Genomic DNA, 20049 nt, shown 5'->3' with positions numbered 1-20049 from the left:
CACCGGATAGGGTTAGGGTTACACAGAGTCGGTTACAATGGTAGGAGATCTTGAATATCCGCATCGCCAAGCTTGCTTTCCACGCCAAGGAAAGTCCCATCCGGACACGGGACGAAGTCTTCAATCTTGTATCTTCATAGTCCTGGAGTCCGGCTGAAGGTATAGTCCGCCTACCCGAACACCCCCTAATCCAGGACTCCCTCAGTAGCCCCTGAACCAAGCTTCAATGTCGACGAGTCTGGCACACATATTGTCTTCGGCATTGCAAGGCGGGTTCCTCCTCCAAGTCCTTCATAGAAGATTGTAAACACCAAGAGTAGTGTTCGGCTCTGCAAAATAAGTTTCCACATATTGCCATAGAGAGAATAATATTAACACAAATCAAATCTGCTGATGTATTCCGCAGTGCGTCATCACACTACGGCCGAGTCCTTTACTCGAATCGTTTTTACTTTTCCACCTTAGCACGTTTTGCGAGGCGGTTTCCTTGGCACGTCTTGTCAAAGCAGAGATCGTGTACCCCTTTTACAGGATTCTCATCAATACGGACGTGGGTAACCCAACCGCGCCATTTATCACGGCGCTTGGGAGGCAAGCGAGTTTTACTAGGCTGGTGGGGACGCACAACCGCATCCGCCCATATAAGGGGATAAGGATCCACCTTTTTACCTACGCCTTCTTCCTCCTTTGCCTATCCATCTCCTGCGCACTCGAGCTCCAGCGCCCAAGCCCGCACTTCCCACCTCAACCTTCTCCAGCAATGTCCGGAGCGGGAGGCAAGTGGATGGTCTCCTCCGCCACGGAGGGCCAAGTCAAGAAGCTAAGGAAGGCCGGATACCTGTCTAAGGACATAGCGCACCGGCTTCCCGAAAAGGGGTAGCTTCTCCCCACCCCAAGGCCCCATGAGAGGGTAGTATTTCTTCCCCACTTCCTCCACGGACTGGGTTTTCCACTCCACCCATTTGTCCGGGGGCTCATGTTCTACTACGGCCTGGATTTCCACGATCTGGCCCCGAACTTCATCCTCAACATCTCGACGTTTATCGTCATGTGCGAGGCTTTCCTCCGCGTCCGCCCTCATTTCGGCCTCTGGCTCAAGACCTTCAACGTCAAGCCCAAGGTGGTGCGTGGCAGCCAGGCGGAGTGCGGAGGCGCCATGGCGGGCAAGATGGCCAATGTCCTATGGTTCGAGGGCTCTTTTGTGGAGACCCTAAAGGGGTGGCAATCCGGGTGGTTTTACATCACCGAGCCACGCGATCCGAAATGGATCGCAGCCCCCGAGTTCCGATCCGGACCCCCCACGCGGCTTATGTCCTGGAAAGAGACGGGCCTATCGTGGGGTGACGAAAAAGAGGTGACCGGATTGCAAACATGCATCCAGTCCCTGGTGAACAATACAATCCGACTTGTTAATGTAATCCAGGTTATGCTCGTCCGCCGGATCCTCCCGTGCCAACAACGGGATTTTAATCTGTGGGAGTTCGACCGGGCGCAGCACCAAACCCTTAGCAGGCTCTTCGACACATACGAAGATGCCTGGAAGGTGCTATTCAAGGGCGCCGAGGCTCCCACATCCGCTTCCGAGGACCGCGGATACAGCTCGCAGCATCACGCTAGTAAGGTAAGCTACCTTCACCTTTTACAGGATGTTGAGCTTTTTTCATAGTTTGACTCTATGCGGGATCTAAACTCCCTTACCTTTGACAGGCTTGGCGGGCGATATCCAGAACGATTAACTGTCCGGCTCCGCTGCGCGAAGACCCAGCCCCAGCTCTACTAGTGAAGCTGCTGGTTCCGGCGCCTTATGTGGTGCCGGAGAAGAAGGCCAAGAAGAAAAAGACCACGGGGACTCGAAAGAGTGCCCGTAACGTGGTGGTGTCGGACTCGTCATCTGACGAGTCCGAGACGCCCTCTTCCCGTGAAAACGAGGAGGAGGAAGAAGAAAACTCTCCCCCCCAGCGGAGGGAGGAGAGAAGAGGAAGGCCGCCCCAATGGGGGAGGCCGAGGGGTCTAGGAATAGGAAGACCCCTCCGCCGGACTACTCCCCCGACGCTGAAGAGGGCGGAGAGGAGTGGCCAAACAGGGCCAAGCGTCCGGTGAAATCGTAAGTTCGGATATCAGAGTAACTCATGATGTTCCTTTGTTGCACAGCTTTCCTTAATGTCGAACGTAATCATGCAGCCCGCCCCGGGCCGAATTCAACGAATCGTCGGGCAGCTACCTGGAATCATCGGACGTGAACTCAGTTCCGCCCGCTGTCTCCCCCCGCACTGCAGACGACGCCGAAGTGGCGTCACGACAAGCTCCGGGGCAGGAGGAGGTGGTCCCGGAGGAGCCGCAAGGCAACCTCCCGTACTCCAGGATTGAAGGGAATAAGGCCCCCCAGGGCTCCAAGTCCGGCTTTGTGCCGGACACCGTGCCGGAATCTTCCACAGTTCCGGACCGCGGTAGGCGAACTCCTTCCAAGAGGAGCAAGCCTTCTGAGCCGGCGGCCTCCGTCCAACCGGAGGTGCCGGACAATCTGCTGGAGGTGCTTGACGGCGCCTCCATCGACGAGGGGCACCGTACTATTATGAGTACGGTGATCCAGAAGGTTCGGTCCGCCCAGAGCAGACTGACTGAAGCTTGCGCTAGCCTTCTAACAGGCTTCAAGGTAAGTAAAAATATGTAAAAATATTACCGCATAGACAGTAGCCCCTGATGCTCTGTTTGGCGTTCGGAAAGAAAAGCTGAATAGAGGATCTATTAAATATTGCAGGAGTCTAGCAAAAAAAGAGTCAATATGCGTATGCAGGCTTCACTGCTATCCACCGCCGCACTGACTGCGGAGGTGGGTATCCTGAAGCAGGACCTCGAGCGGACCGAGCAAGAGCTCGGCCTTCCCAAGCGGCAGCTCGAGGAGAAAGAAGGTAAGAAATACCTTACAGAGAAAGTGCCTATAAAAAGGCGTGATTGAAAAATAAATAACAGGATTGTGCTGCTTATTGTAGGGGCCACGACTGAGGTCGCGACCCTTAAGCAGGCGTTGTCTGAGGCCAAAAAGAAAACGGCCATGGAGCGCACCAAGCGAGACAGACTTGGGACTCAGGTCGGCGAGGTGCAGCAAGAGCTTCAGGCTCTCATGAAAAAAGATGAGAGTTTGGAGCTTGAGTCAAAGGCGCAAGCATCCAAGCTCACAAAGGCCCTTGAGACTGCCAGGTCTACCAAGGCCGAAGCCCAAAAGGCCCTCCAAAAGTTGGAGGAGATGAGGAAGATAGCAGCGGGTAAGGCATTCTTTATGCAAAGCAGAAATATAAAAGTAAACTACTTGTTACTTACCCGAATCCGGAGCTCTCTAGGGGCATTCGTAGATCTTCCCCGCAGCGTATCCGATGCCGCTGCATTCTACCGAGATGAAGAGGGCAGCTCGACGGAGAAGGTGTTCTGGTCTCAGTATTCTGAGGCCGGACACCCTGTGCCCTTGAGCGACCAGCTGAAACAGCTGGTCGAGCTCCACAAGGCGGCCGAACAGGCCATGAAGGGATTCATAGTTCGGCTGTGGCCCGGAGAGGCCCTTCCTGGGAGCTATTTCGGGCTAGTGCGGCGGCTGGTGGAGGCCTGTCCGAGGCTCGAGGTCATCAAGCGCTCCGTCTGCATCGAAGGTGCCCGTCGGGCCCTTGCCCGTGCAAAGGTGCACTGGGGTAAGCTGGACGGTGAGAAGCTTGTGAAGGACGGGCCGCCGCCGGGGAAGGAGCATCGCAAGCCCGAGAACTACTACAAGGATGTTCTTGCAGGTGCCCGCCTTGTGGCGGATGAATGTACCAAGGATGTGATTTTTGAATGAACTCGCTCGTGTTTATCCTGTGCGCTGAAAACTTGTTCATATGCGCTAAGCAATGCTTATTGAATTTAAAATATTCCTTTCTGTGCGGCCGTTTATCAAAAATTTGAGAGATGGCGAGTCGTCGGCTTTTGCCCCCATGCCACTAGTGCTGGGGTGTTCGGGATAAACCTGAGCGCTCTTTTCCCATAGTTGGGTCCTTGGAGGGAGGCGCTCAGCACAACGAACCAGGCAATCGGACTATAATGCTTGAACACTCTCACTTAGCCATAGAACTCTATAATTTTAAATTTCGGCGAAGCCCCTAGTTCGGAAGACCGAGTTCGGGATGCTATCCACGCCTTGGCCGAACAAAGCCAGCTCCTCGCTCGAAGCGGCATAAGTCTTTAGGGACTCAAAAAACCTCTCGAACAGCGATCGGTCTCTCGCCTCATCATGACAGTAAGTTTTAGCTTTCTCCACTGAGGTGCTTAACCCAGCTGAACCGGGGCACAATCGCAGTGGTTCTCCTAGTGCTACCTTAGCCGATATAGCGGAACGTAAGGCACCAAAACATAGGAGCCAGGCAAACGCAACTATTGACCCAAATCATGATTTGGAGCCGATGCATATAGTGCTATAAGTTTGGGGTGCCGCACTTGTGAAAGTGTACGGACTTCTCACACCATAATGAGGGGTACTGAAGCCCCTGGCGTGTTTGCCGTACCATGGTGTACGGGTGCAATCATGTTATTTAATAAACATATATGTGAAAAGAGGATAATGCAAAAAATAGACAAAAAGCTATGCATTGTTTATAGAGAGGCTATTTATCAAAGCCGAACGATACAAATAGTGCGATAAGCAAAAAGATATTGGACTATTTAACATGTCCTGACCAGGGGCAGGCCGCGGAATTGTATTCAAAACAGGTATACTTCTCGTAACAGAGACCACCTGGGAGTTCCATAATGCGGCATGGCTTGTCTGCCTCCCTGGATCTTGCATCGTTTGTGCGGCAGTCGAATTGCCGAACAGGTCGTCCGAAGTATGGAGTCCTAAAAGTAAGAAAAAATTAAAAAAAAAGAATCCGGCAGCCCCTAGTACGTTTTAAGCCGTATTTTGGGCGTGCCATTATTGTGCCCCTTCCCCTGTGCCCATGGTATTTCAAGGGCGTAATTATGTACGCGAGGCACTGGTTTCGCTATGTCGCGAGAGCTGGGGTTGGGGCCGCATTGCTACGCTTGTTCAGAGCGTGCCAGGCGGTCCTGCTGTGGGTTACTCCGGGCGCGCTTGGCAGTGTCTGGCTTTTTAACGGCCGGACAGGAGAATTGCCTAAGAAGGCTACTTTCTACTTCCGCTGCGAGAGCCGCCGTGTGCTCCTCCGTACGGAGGGAGCGTTCGGTGTTTCCGTTGACCATGATTACTCCTCGAGGGCCTAGCATCTTGAGCTTGAGATATGCGTAGTGCGGCACCGCATTGAACTTTGTGAATGCGGTTCGTCCGAGCAGGGCGTGATAGCCACTGCGAAACAGGACTACATCGAAGATTAACTCTTCGCTTCGGAAATTGTCCGGGGATCCGAAGACCACGTCAAGTGTTAATGAGCCTGTACAGTTGGCTTCTACACCTGGTATAACGCCTTTAAAGGTTGTTTTTGTGGGCTTAATCCTTGAGGGATCTATGCCCATTTTCCGCACTGTATCCTGGTAAAGCAGGTTCAGGCTACTGCCGCCGTCCATGAGGACTCTTGTGAGATGAAATCCGTCGATGATTGGGTCGAGAACCAATGCGGCGAAGCCGCCATGACAGATGCTAGTGGGATGGTCCCTTCGATCAAAAGTGATCGGGCAGGAGGACCATGGGTTGAACTTTGGGGTGACTGGCTCCATCGCGTATACGTCCCGTAGCGCACGCTTCCGCTCCCTCTTGGGAATGTGGGTTGCGTATATCATGTTCACCATCCGCACTTGTGGGGGAAAGCCCTTCTGTCCATTGTTGTTCGGCGGCCTGGGCTCCTCCTCGTCGTCACTGTGCAGCCCCTTGTCTTTGTTTTCGGCTCTTAACTTGCCTTCCTGCTTGAACACCCAACAGTCCCTGTTAGTGTGATTGTCTGGCCTTTCGGGGGTGCCATGTATCTGGCACAAGCGGTCAAGTATCCGGTCCAAATTGGACGGGCCCTGAGTATTCTTTTTGAATGGCTTTTTCCGCTGACCGGATTTACAGCCTCTGAATCTGGCATTGACTGCCGTGTCTTCATTGCTGTCGCTGCTAACGCGGCGTTTTTGCTTATTCCGACGTGTCCTGCCACTTTTGTCCTTGGTATCCGAATTACCAGGGTTCTTTGATAAGTTGTTACTGCGAGCTAGCCAGCTGTCTTCTCCCACGCAAAAGCGGGTCATGAGTGTCGTGAGGGCTGCCATAGATTTCGGCTTTTCCTGTCCCAGGTGCCGGGCAAACCACTCGTCGCGGATGTTATGCTTGAAGGCTGCTAGGGCCTCTGCGTCCGGACAGTCGACTATCTGGTTTTTCTTTGTTAGGAACCGTGTCCAGAATTGCCTGGCCGATTCCTCTGGCTGCTGAATTATGTGGCTTAAGTCGTCGGCATCCGGTGGTCACACGTAAGTGCCCTGGAAGTTGTTGAGGAATGCGGCTTCCAGGTCCTCCCAAGAACTGATTGAGTCTGCTAGCAAGCTGTTAAGCCAATGCCGGGCCGGTCCTTTATGTTTGAGCGGGAGGTATTTGATGGCATGTAGATCATCGCCGCGTGCCATGTGGATGTGAAGGAGATAATCCTCGATCCATACCGCCGGATCTGTTGTGCCATCATATGATTCGATGTTTACGGGTTTGAAACCCTCTGGGATTTTATGATCCATTACTTCATCCATTAACCATAGCGGGTGTGCGGCGCCTCTGTACTGGGCTATATCACGACGCAGCTCGGAAGAGCTATGTCTGTTGTGTTCGGCCCGGCCGCATTTGTTGTATCCGGAGTGAAGATCATCGTCACGTGTCGTAGGGCGCCTGCGCGATCCGTAGATCGATCTTGTTTGTCTTGCCTTATCCTCCAGTACGTCTCGTAGGTCTGGCACATTTTCCCATGCCTTAGTTGAGCGGCGTCGGGGCATGGCTTGGGTGGAGGGCCGAGAGGCTTCTCTATCGCGGTCGCGAGGTGGCCGGTCTTCCATGTCGTGCGCTGGTCATGTAGGTGCTTCCTCCTCTGATCGGGGTAGCGGCCTGCGCTTTGGGTAACTCTTGGAGGGGCGTTCGAGTTCATACTCTTCGGCCGCAAGGACTTTAGTCCATCTGTCAGCTAGCAAATCTTGTTCAGCTCTAAGCTGCTGCTGCTTTTTCTCGAGGCTGCTTGCCGTGGCTAAAAGCCTGCATTTGAAACGCTCTTGTTCGGCGGGGTCTGATGGTACGACGAATTCATCGTCATCGAGGCTTGCCTCGTCTTCGGAGGGAGGCATATAGTTATCATCCTCGACCTCTCGGTCTGCCGCTCTCTCATGAGGGCTGGCTTCTCCATCTTCCTGTGCCGAATCTTGCTGGGGTGGGTGTTCTTCGGTGCTATCCGGGGTAGTATTATCTCCCGTGTCGGAATCACCGTTTTTGCTCTGGCGGGATTTAGGGCGGCGCCGCTGACGCCGGCGCTTTGGCTGTTTCTTGGAGGTGTCATCCCCCGCTGTTCCATCGCCATCTCCATCTTTTGGAGTATCCACCATATATATGTCATATGACGAGGTGGCCTTCCAGCGCCCTACAGGTGCTGGTTCCTGTTCGTCTCCTACATCGTCGTCCATACCGTCGATGTCTTCGGAGCCGAAGTCAAGCATGTCGGTTAAATCGTTGACAGTGGCTACAAAGTGGGTGGTGGGTGGGCTTTGAACTTCTTCATCGTCCGTATCCCATCCTCGCTGACCGTAATCCGGCCCGGGCTCTCCTGATAAAGAGAGAGACTTGAGAGAATTCAGGATGTCGCCAAAAGGTGAGTGCTGAAAGATGTCCACAGGGGTGAACTCCATTATAGGCGCCCAATCGGATTCGATTGGCCGGGGCGCGGGGGGTTCGGAGTCCGGGGAGGAGTCCGGATCCTCGGAGTCACGGGTCATGCAGAGTACGGGGCTGGCGTTCGGCTCGATCGCCTTTGAGATCACAGCCCCCGATGTGACGTCCAACTGCTCATCCTCGATTGGCGCAATAGGCTCCGAGTTAGGGGTCGGAACTGGTGCGTGTGTGGCCTCCAGGACACTGTCCGCAGGCAGAGCTAGATCATGCCCCTCGAGATAGTGCGGCGCGCTTGGCCGTGGCTCGAACCCGTCGAAGATCAAGTCTCCGCGGATGTCAGCCATGTAGTTTAAGCTTCCAAACCTGACTTGATGGCCAGGGGCGTAGCTTCCGATCTGCTCCAGGTGGCCAAGCGAATTGGCCTGCAGTGTGAAGCCGCCGAAGATGAAGATCTGTCCGGGGAGAAAAGTCTCACCCTGGACCTCATCGTTGTTGATGATCAAGGGAGCCATTGGGCGTAAAGGCGAAGACACAGAGGAACTCTCAATGAAAGCACCAATGTCGGTGTCAAAACCGGCGGATCTCGGCTAGGGGGTCCCGAACTGTGCGTCAAGGCCGGATGGTAACAGGAGACAAGGGACACGATGTTTTTACCTAGGTTCGGGCCCTCTCGATGGAGGTAATACCCTACTCCTACTTTATTAATATTGATGATATGGGTAGTACAAGAGTAGATCTACCACGAGATCAAGGAGGCTAAACCCTAGAAGCTAGCCTATGGTATGATTGTTGTATACGGAGTTGATGTCCTACGGACTACAACCCTCTGGTTTATATAGACACCGGATAGGGTTAGGGTTACACATAGTCGGTTACAATGGTAGGAGATCTTGAATATTCGCATCGCCAAGCTTGCCTTCCACGCCAAGGAAAGTCCCATCCGGACACGGGACGGAGTCTTCAATCTTGTATCTTCATAGTCCTGGAGTCCGGTTGAAGGTATAGTCCGGCTACCCGGACACCCCCTAATCCAGGACTCCCTCAGGATCATTTCCAACATTCGTTTACTTACGGCCCGTTATTGTCATTTTCTGCTTGTGGGCCAAATTCAGCCTGTGGTTATAGTCGGCCCGCTTGTGGTCCGTTAATACATTGGGCCGTTTTCATAGCGTCATCAAATACGGCCTATTAACGATGGCTCGTTATGGTCGGCCCATGAATGGACGATTCCAACTCTAGCCCATTTACGGCCAGAATGCGGTCTGTTTAGCCCATGTTTGGCCAATCGATCATGCGGCCCGTATAAGGCCCATTGATGATACGGCCCGTAGAAGGCCCATTCATGATACGGCCCGCAGAAGGCCCATTGTTTCAATGGCCCGTAGAAGGCCCACTGTTTCTACGGCCCGTAGAAGGCCCACTGTTTATACGGCCCGTAGAAGGCCCACTGTTTCTACGGTCCGTAGGAGGCCCAGTGTCACTACAGTAAATATTAGCCCATTGTTATTGTGGCCTAGTTTAAAAAAATAGGTTATTGCAACCACTAGCAAACCGCAGAAAAAGAACTGCACTAACTACAAGCAAACAAATAAACAAGACAACAAGGAAATAAATAAGCAAGCAACTTACACTAGGCTATAACGGCTATTACACATATTACATCCACTGGGCATCAAAGTTCGCCACCAGTGCAAATATAGGGAATACAACAACATATAAACGCCGCAGCAAAACAAGTCCAGAACTGAAACCACTTTAGAAGAGCTCAAGAAACAATATCCTGGGTACCCATAATGCTGGCAAGATGCTAAGCAAGCTTATTAACTTTCTCTTGTTTGGCGCTTAAGTCCTCCAGCGCTTGCTGTTGCACCAGAAAGTATGCATCTGAATTCTGCAGGGACTTCCTCAGTCCTTCGGCTTCCTGTCGCATAACATCTAATCGATGCCTTTCAACTTGAAGTTGAGAGTCAATAAGCCGAACTAATTCAAGCAATGAGTTAGAAGAGCTGGTGCCAGCAATGGTAGCCAGTAACTAGAACACTACATCAAGACAGGACTTTGGGGTTGTCTCTGTGTCTTCAATATAGTTTTTATCATCTTTCTTGGAGACCAACATGGATGTCTCACTATCTTGAACCTTATCTGCATTACTTCCTTTACCATTGCATAACAGGGTACTCTTCTCCAATATTTTATCCGCTTTCTAAAAGAGAAACAAACAAACACATCTCAGGTTTACAATGTAGTATATGAAACTCATTTTGGTAAACCAGTTCAATAGTAAGGTGGACAGGATAACAACATGAAACAAACATATATCTATGTAGTATGGTCACTGTATGGTCTATATCATTCTAGTTTATGTTGCCAAATCAAGATAGATACAGTTCGAATCATATCTATTTAAGACAAAGCAGCATAGACAAAATATAAGTGTGGGAAACTACACAGCAATAACAACACTTGTAATGTGCATGGCATGAGAACATAACTGTTTATTCAATTGAAAGTGAAATCAACACAGAGCAAGTTACAACAGAAAACAGCCAAACACGATGAAGAAACATGTTTAAAACATACCTGTTGCGCCATTGGAGTTTCAGTTGCATCCTTCAAATTTGAAATTAGTTGGTATCAGTAAATACAGTGATGCAAGAGCAAAGTAGTATGAACCATAGCTACGGAACCTGACCTGAGAACAATTCTTCTTCTGCTTTAAGCGTTGACTTCGGGTTCGGAGTGGTGCTCCTCGTGATTTGGGCAATGCAGTTGCCTTACTAACTGCTCGTGTTTGGGTGGTCTGTGGTGGAGACGGTGCTGTGTCAACGGGAACTGGTTGTCTATCTGCTGGGGTTGGGGTTAGAAGGGGTGTAGCTGGTTCTCTGTCCAACTGGGTAGGGGTACAATCTGCATGAGTGTGGGTTATGTGTGGTGGGGCTGGTTCTTCGGCAAGTACAACCGTGGTTCTATCTACATCGACAAGTAGCACGATCTTTTCTGAAGACCGTGTTTTTACTCCCACAGATACTGCCATCACTCCCTCCAATTGAAATGGCTGATAAGCAAGAAAAGTAATTGAATGTACAGACATTGTAAGATAGACAGGTGCAATGGATAGTAGGGAAGAAAACAAGGCATGCAATAATTTCACATATATGTCGTCTAAGCAAATAGAATAGCATGACATAATTTCACATATATGATGGCTAATTAAACAGGATAGCATGACACAATTTCACATGTATGATGGCTAACTAAACAGGATAGAATGACATACTTCAAAATATGATGACTATGTAAACAAGATGACATGATATAACTATACGATGTGTCTATTAAAGTGGTTGGCATGCCAAAAATCACAAACATGCCATCGATGGAAACATGATGGCATGATATAATTCACGGATAGAATGACATAATTTAAATATGATGACTATGTAAACAGGATGAGATGATATAACTATATTATGTCTTTAGAAAATGGGTTGGCATGCCATAATTCAGATACATGCTGTCTATGTATACATCATGGCATGACATAATTCAAATATATGATTTATATACTAAGGAAGTGAGCAGAGGGCAATCGCATATATGATGTGTCAACTAAGGAGATGGCATTCAATATTGTGTATATGATGTAAAAACTAAGCATTGCAATACAACATATGCATTATATGAGTAATATAACCCTGCCAAGTTTGAGCATACACCTCAGGGGGATAATAGGATTGGTCATCTGCCTCTGAATCCTCCTCTGAAGAGCTATCTGTAACCAGCAGGATATCTGCTTCAGTAGGTAGCATTGTCTGCTCTGAAGACCTTGTTTTCACTCCAGATTTCTCCATCACCAATTCAAATGGCTGATGCACAGGTAGAGAAGTTGAATATACAAACATTGTCGACAAAAGCAATGAGAAATACAAAAAAAGGACGCCATGATATAATTCACATATATGACGCCTGCCTAAACAACATGGCATTGCATAATTCACATACATAATGCCTTGCAACAAGATAACATTGCATAATTCACATATATAATGTCTTGCAACAAGATGGCATTGCATAATTCACACAAAACAAGTGGAAATATGGTAATTAGACACTAAACAGGTGGCATTCACACAAAGCATGTCTAAACTAAGCAAATGACATAGCAATGCAAGATACCATACGCACGATATGAGCAACATAACCCTGCCAAGTTAGGGCATGCACCTTGTGGGGGAAATATGACTGGTCATCTGTCTCTGAATCCTCCTCTGAGGAGCTATCGGTAACCAGCAAGACATGCGCTTCGTCAGATAGCATTGTCTTCTCTGAAGACCTTGTTTCCACTCGAGTTTTTTCCATGACCATGCCAAATGGCTGATGCACAGGAAGAGGAATTGAATGTACTAAAATTGTTGACAAATTTAACACGTAATAAAAAAATGATGGCATGATATAATTCACATATAAGATGACTGGCTAACCAGGGTGGCATTGCAAAATTCACATATATGATGCCTGGCTAGACAAGATGGCATTGCATGATTCACATATACGATAAAGAAAGAAACTAAACAGATGGCATTGAGACAAAGCATGTCTAAACTAAGCAGATGACATCTTTAATGTATACAGTAAGCAATGCAAGGCACCATATGCATGATATTACCAACATCAGCATGCCAAGTTAGAGCGAAGACCTCATGAGGTAAATAGGAGAGGTCTTCTCCTTCTGAATCCCCCTCATAACAGTTATCTTCCTCTTGATTATGATTCGAAATGGGTGGAGGGGGGCTGCCTTTGCGCCCACCATGGAAAGACGTCTGCATGAAATTTTATTGCCATGCAAGGCTCGTCTCTTTTGCTCTACATGATCAGTTTCATCGTGTACAATAACTGGCATGCATAGGAATAAAACATAGTGAGATTATGTAAGGAGTGCATGCACAAATCCAGAGTGATGGTAGCAAACTATGGATAGACCCAAAACCAATGATAGCAGGCAAATAATAGCTTTAGTTAAAAAATACAGATAATGGCTCCTTTAATGTTTGTTTGCACCCAACATGAAACTCATAGTAGACACCGGAGATTAACCAGATAGTAGACAGATAGTACTGATTGCTGCCCCAATATGTACCCCACAACCATTTAAAAACTCAAGTTTCAGCATTAGTTTGGACCTGACTCGGAGTCTAATAGGTGAACACGACGATAATGTAGCATGTCATCATATTAAGCGACGCACAAGTAAGCAGACACGGAAGAGTGCGACCTCTCTTGCGGACCCGTGTAGTCCTCAAGGTCATCTACTCAGTTGATGATGGTAATGCAGTTGCCGTGCCTGCCGGCGGCAGGGAAGAAGATCTGAGGCGGCGAAATACATTCTGGAGAGCGGATCCCTGCTGTGGTGAACCCTTCCGTCGTTGGAGCAGCTGAGCTGGGGTGGAACACAGCGCCGCAGGAGCATGACAAACCACACAAGGTTTTCTTTGACACATATCTGTAATAGAATTAATTGAGTAAGGGCTTGTTTGAATTTGAGGATTCTAACAATGCAGGGATAGGAAATAGTCAGGAATAGGATAGGAATGCACGTGCAAAACAGAGAATTTAAAAACATAGGATTTCTCCCAATCTGGGTGTTTGATTCACAACAATTGGAAGATCAAAGGATGCAAAAAAGTATGGTGAGATTAAGTCAAACCACAAGAAAATGTACGGTTATAATGCTATTATGCAACTATCTCTTAGTCTTGTGCTTGATGAATAGGAATATGAAAAGGAGGAGAAGTGGAAATTAGAATTCCTATGGTTTTTCTTTCAAGGAGACACTAAAGGAACAAATCCTACAGTTTTCCTTTGCTCCTTTGCACCAAATTCATGAAAAGTAGTACCATAGGAAACTTTCCAATTCCGATGTTTTTCATTCACTTTATCTTTCATACTAGCTCAACTTCCAGGCCCATCGACAAATGCATAGCTCAAACGCGGATAGCTAAGTTGCCTGGTACCTCACTGCTTGTCATATAGTAGGATAAAATAATAGTATTCCCGTTACTACGAGTGCTCAGTGGACAATATATATAACATGTAGAGTAAAAAAGAGCTACAACAAGTGTACAACGTCTTTGGCGAAGCCAAGTCGATCTCAGCGTGATGGGGTTGGCCAATGATGATGCTCCGACTGACTTGGCTGTCGGAGGAGGGGAAGAAGAACTTAGGCGTCTGGAGATGGAGCCCGAGGTACTGCTCGCTATGATGGAGGGTTTCGTTGTTGGAGCAACTCCGGTGAGTTGTACGACGCCGAGGATGAAGCAGGACAAGAGAGACAATGAACAACGTTAACCTGAGTGGAATTCTAATAGCATCTGCAATACATGACGTAAATACATAACCACAAAGTGCTAGATGTAAAAAAAATCAGCCGCTCATCTCTGAACTTAACTGTCGAAACTGAATTTAACTATCGAAACTGAACTTAACTGTTGAAACTGAACTTAACTGTTGAAACTGAATTTTGCTGTCGAATCTGAACACACTAGCAAGGTGAGGCTACACGTCGGTCGACTGACTTTTTCATCTCTGGTCATTCGATTTTGCAGCCGTTGGACACAAAATCAAGGGCCTGCGGTTCATCTTCAACCTCCACCCGCCTGAGTCGGCCAGACAGTAGCCTCGCCGCCCGCGGCCGGTGGTGCGCCACCCTGCCCGCCCCGAAAACACTCCCCACCGCCGTTCCGCCGCCGCCCCGGCCATCCCTCTAGCCCCCCCCTGTGCCGAGCTTTTTCTCCTGCGATCCCCACACCACCGCCCCGCCAACGCCCTGCCACCACCGGTGACCACCGCCCCCATCCTAAACCCTAAGATAGATAGTGGGGTACCTCTCCGGCGAGCCCCCCTCCCCGCTGCGGCTGGTTCTTCCTTCACCCCGGCGGCATTAGAGTGAAGTGTAGCTAAATTGTAGTAGCATCACAAGCAAGAGCAACAGCGAGAGCAGCAACGCGAGCAAGAGCAATAGCAAGAGCATACCAGACAGGGGACCGAGAGCAAGAGCAGAGCAGCAGCGCGAGCGAGAGCTAAAGTAGCAGTAGGTCCTATTGATGTGGACGTCGCCGCCGAGGGAGCAACGCTGCGGAGGAAGTGGCCAGCGACTCCGCCATGGATGGAGCCGCACCGTGTCGGCTCGGGACCGAGCGCCGGCAACGCCGTGATATTGAATCAAGAAGAAAATGCGGCGATTAGTGTACAACCTCTTTGGTGGCGCCGATTAGGCCGCAACTTCATCCGAGGAAACGGTGATGATGATACTCTTCCGGTGGTGCAGGTGAAGACGGCGGTGTGGAAATGGAGGTGGCGAGAAAGACGAGGGGAACGTCGGGGCAGCTCCTTGGAGGTGGAGGACGGGGTGGCTGAACCGGCGGGACGATGAGATCGATGACGGATCCTCATCCGGTACGATGGATGAGGGACCTCGAGGTGTTGCTGTGGATGACGTCGTCGGGGAAGAGGCTCCGGCTGGGTGGCGGATGGAGCAGGGTGTGGGGTTTCGTCGCGGGTTTTCCCAACCTCGGTGTACGAATGGGTGGGCGGATGGGATGGCAATGGGGAACCATGGCTTAGAGACGCTCTTGTCCAAAATGTGGGGTAAATTACAAAAGTACCCCCATCGATTTGAGGCGGTTCTTTTGATTCAGGGGTACCATGGGCATTTCATGTGTCGGGATTTCACAGGAGGTGGGAGTTTTCGCGTGCGTTGTAATTTCGGAATAGCAAGGCGCGGGTTGAGATGGAGGGAGTTGTCGGAGCACGAGACAACGATATATCTTAAATATTTCGGGCTAACAAGGCGCGGGTTGAAGAGGTGGGAGTTTTGCAACACGATAGATAGAGACACTAGCTTGAATTTTCGGCGTAAGAAGACACTAGCTTAACGTGTACCCAAAAAAAGACAATTTGCACCTCAACACGCACAACACACACACAAACACCATTTAGACTAGAGTAAGGTACACGTGCATTGCACGCATCAGATTTGGCAGCCAAATTATGAATAAATACCACATTATAGCATGCAAGCTTTGAGTCATATATGCATGATGTAGATGTTCGTTTAATTCTTATAGTTCATTTCATTCAAAATCATCTAGTTTTTATAAGAAAGCTAATCTATTTTAAGATTCACGGAATTGTGCGTCGTAAGACATAAAGTAAAAACAAATAATGGCAAATCATGTAGAAAAACATTTGGGCAATTATGATACGGAAGATTCTAGAACAAATAAGAAGTGCTTGTGTTTTGATGTTTGTGCATTATGCTTAAGTTCAACCATGGAGTCTTCTAGATTATACATGTGGCGAAATCTGGTGGAATATAGATGATATCCAAAGGCCAGTAGTGCTCCAATTTGCCATCTTTGGACCATCCGATTCGCCTCATCCAACGACCATCTTTCAAAGTTAAAGCTACCCGCACACAATATAAAAAATATATAAAATATAATATATATATATATATATTGGGGTATAGATATAGATATGTGATGCAAAAGCCGCCCATCATCTCCAATTAGAATAGTGTGTCCATGCACGGATGCGACGTGGCCAAATGATGTCTGCCGTCGGTATCTCGACTTCAAATCAGTCTGACCTTGTTCAATGTGTATACATTACAACATGCTCGTTTCCAAACCACACCGCGCAGATCTCCGTTATATTCATGCATGCATGGGTTTCAAACATCAGGATCTCTTATTCAAATATTTGAATTCAACTTTACATTGATTGTGACCTCACCTATTCAGCTATTCTTTTACACCCACACAGTAGTCTTCTCTTTATAATTGTACCACTAACTTTCTCTCGTGCATGCATGCACACACACTACCAGTCGGCATTATCGATCGCACGCATGCAATCTTTTTCTTCAGGTCAGTCTCCCATGAAGGCACACACCAACACACATCCCCATCTCCATCATATCGGGTATTCTTTATCTCTCACGCGTGCATGCACAACGATTGATGTTCCTCTATGTATGTGTGTATATAGCTAGGTCTTTCATAGTTTCCCACACAAACCAATCAATCGATATATCCAGTGAGGTCTCACCCTCTTTCCCACGTCCACATCGATCAATCTATACCTCTCTATATAGGAGTAACATATATAGCTAATACACCCACATTAACATATATACAAGATGATCCAAGCAAAACACATATCATGTGGTGAATAAAAAAAATAGCTCCAAGTAAAGTTACCAATGGATGAAGACGAAAGAGGGGATGCCTTCTAGGGCATCCCCAAGCTTAGGCTTTTGTTTGTCCTAGGATTTTACCTTGGGGTGCCTTGGGCACCCCAAATCTTAGGCTCTTGCCTCTCCTTGTTCCATAATCCATCAAATCTTTAGCCAAAACTTGAAAACTTCACAACACAAAACTTAGAAGAAAATCTCGTGAGCTCCGTTAGTAAAAGAAAACAAATCACCACTTCAAGGTACTGTAATGAACTCATTATTTATTTATATTGGTGTTAAACCTACTGTATTCCAACTTTTCTATGGTTCATAAACTCTATTACTAGCCATAGATTCATCAAAATAAGCAAACAACACACGAAGAACAGAATCTGTCAAAAACAGAACAGTCTGTAGTAATCTGTAGGTTTCGAATACTTCTGGAACACAAAAAATTCAAAAATAAATTTCTGGACGTGAGGAATTTATCTATTAATCATCTTAAAAAAGAATTAACTAAATAGCGCTCTCCAGTAAAACATGGCAGCAAATCTCGTGAGCACTAAAGTTTCTGTTTTTTACAGCAAGATCGCAAAGACTTTCCCCAAGTCTTCCCAAAGGTTCTACTTGGAACAAACAGTAATTAAAAGCATAAAACCACATATAAACATAGGCTAGATGAATTATTTATTGAATAACATCAAAGAAAAATATTGGGTTGTCTCCCGACATGCGCTTTTCTTTAAAGCCTTATGGCTAGGCATAAGATTTCAACGATGCTCACATGAAAGACAAGAATTGAAGCACAAAGAGAGCATCATAAAATACGTGACAAACACATCTAAGTCTAACATAATTCCTATGCATAGGCATATTATAGGCAAACAAATTATCAAGGCAAGAAAAAACTAGCATATGCAAGGGAGCGGAAAGAAACAATAGCAATCTCAACATAACGAGAGGTAATTTAGTAACATGAAAATTTCTACCACCATATTTTGCTCTCTCATAATAATTCAATGTAGGATCATAATCACATTCAACAATATATCTATCACAAAACATATTATTAACACGATCCACATGTATGCAAAGTTGACATCTTCCAAAATAGTGGGATTAACATTAACTAAAGTCATGACCTCTCGAAACCCACTTTTATCAAAAACTTCATTAGATTGAACATTCTCCAAATATGTGGGATCTCAAGTTGACACTCTTCCAAACCCACTTTCAATATTATTGCAAACATTATTATCAATCTGATATTCATGATGGGGCTTAAATAAATTTTCAAAATCAAAATAAGAATTGCCCCAATCATGATCATTGCAACAAGTAGTAGACATAGCAAAAATACAATCCCCAAGCTTAGGGGTTTGCATATTATAAGCACAATTGACATTAATAGAATTTATATTATCATCATTGCAATCATGCTTTTTATTCAAAGAACCAACGTGAATCACTCCATAAAGTACTTCATCACAATTTTCAGATTCACGAATTTCAAGCAAAACTTCATAAAGATAATCTAGTGCACAAAACTCAATAGCAATTGGTTCATCATAATTGGATCTCTTAAAAAGATTAGAAAGTGGATGAGGATCCATAGATCTTAGGTTCTCTGTTTATCAATAAATAAACAACTATTCCAACCAAACGAGCAAACAAGCCAAGTAAGAAATCGAATCAAACGAAAAGACGAACAGAAGAAGGGTGAATAAAATGGGAAAGGTGAAGTGGGGGAGAGGAAAATGAGAGGCAAATGGAAAATAATGTAATGCAAGGGATAAGAGTTTATGATAGGTACTTGCTAAGTCTTGACTTGTGCGTAGACTCCCGGGCAACGGCGCTAGAAATCCTTCTTGCTACCTCTTGAGCAATGCGTTGGTTTTCCCTTGAAGAGGAAAGGGTGATGAAGCAAACTAGTGCAAGTATTTACCTCAGTTGTTGAGAACCAAGGTATCAATCTAGTAGGAGGCCCCATGCAAGTCCCTTGTACCTTGATAACCCACAAGTATAGGGGATCGCAACAGTTTTTGGTAAGTAAGAGTGTCGAACCCAACGAGGAGCTAAAGGTAGGACAAATATTCCGTCTAGTTCTATCGACCACCGATACAACTCTACGCACGCTTCACGTTCGCTTTACCTAGAACAAGTATGAAACTAGAAGTACTTTGTAGGTGTTGTTGGATAGGTTTGCAAGATAATAAAGAGGACGTAAATAAAAAGTAGGGGATGTTTAGATAAATAAATAATAAATTAAATATAGCGAGTGTGAAAAAGTGGTGGTAGGAGTTGTGAAATTACCCCTAAATAATTGACTAGTTTACTAGACTAATAGCAAGTATTATGTGGCAGAGGCCACTGCTAGCATGTCATCCCTGACTTGGAATTCTATGCACTTATGATTGGAACTATTAGCAAGCATCCGCAACTACTAATGTTCATTAAGGTAAAACCCAACCATAGCATTAAGATATATTGGTCCCCCTTCAATCCCGTATGCATCAATTTCAATGCTAGGTTGAATCTTCTGTCACTCTTGCCCTCTAATACATAGTCCTATCAACATACAACTAACCCTAGGGTGTGATCCACGCGCGCAATCATATGATGGGCACCAAAGTATAGCAACATAACCACAAGCAAATTAAATCAATCATAGCAATTCACCAACCACCGATAGGACAATGAAAATCTACTCAGACATAATAGGATAGCAACACATCCTTGGATAATAATATGAAGCATAAAGCACCATGTTCAAGTAGAGGGTACAGAGGGTTCCGGGAGAGTGGACCGCTGTAGATAGAGGGGGGAAGGTGATGGAGATGTTGGTGAAGATGGCGGAGGTGTTGGTGTAGATCGCAGTGATGATGATGGCCCCCGGTGGCACTCCGGTGCCACCGGAAGCGAGGGGGAAAGAGCCCCCCTCCTTCTTCTTCTTCCTTGACCTCCTCCCTAGATGGGAGAAGGGTTTCCCCTCTGGTCCATGGCC

The sequence above is a fragment of the Triticum dicoccoides genome, chromosome 2A, assembly GCF_002162155.2.
Source record: "Triticum dicoccoides isolate Atlit2015 ecotype Zavitan chromosome 2A, WEW_v2.0, whole genome shotgun sequence".
In the NCBI taxonomy this organism is placed as follows: Eukaryota; Viridiplantae; Streptophyta; class Magnoliopsida; order Poales; family Poaceae; genus Triticum; species Triticum dicoccoides.
Note: the sequence above shows the minus strand (reverse complement) of the source record.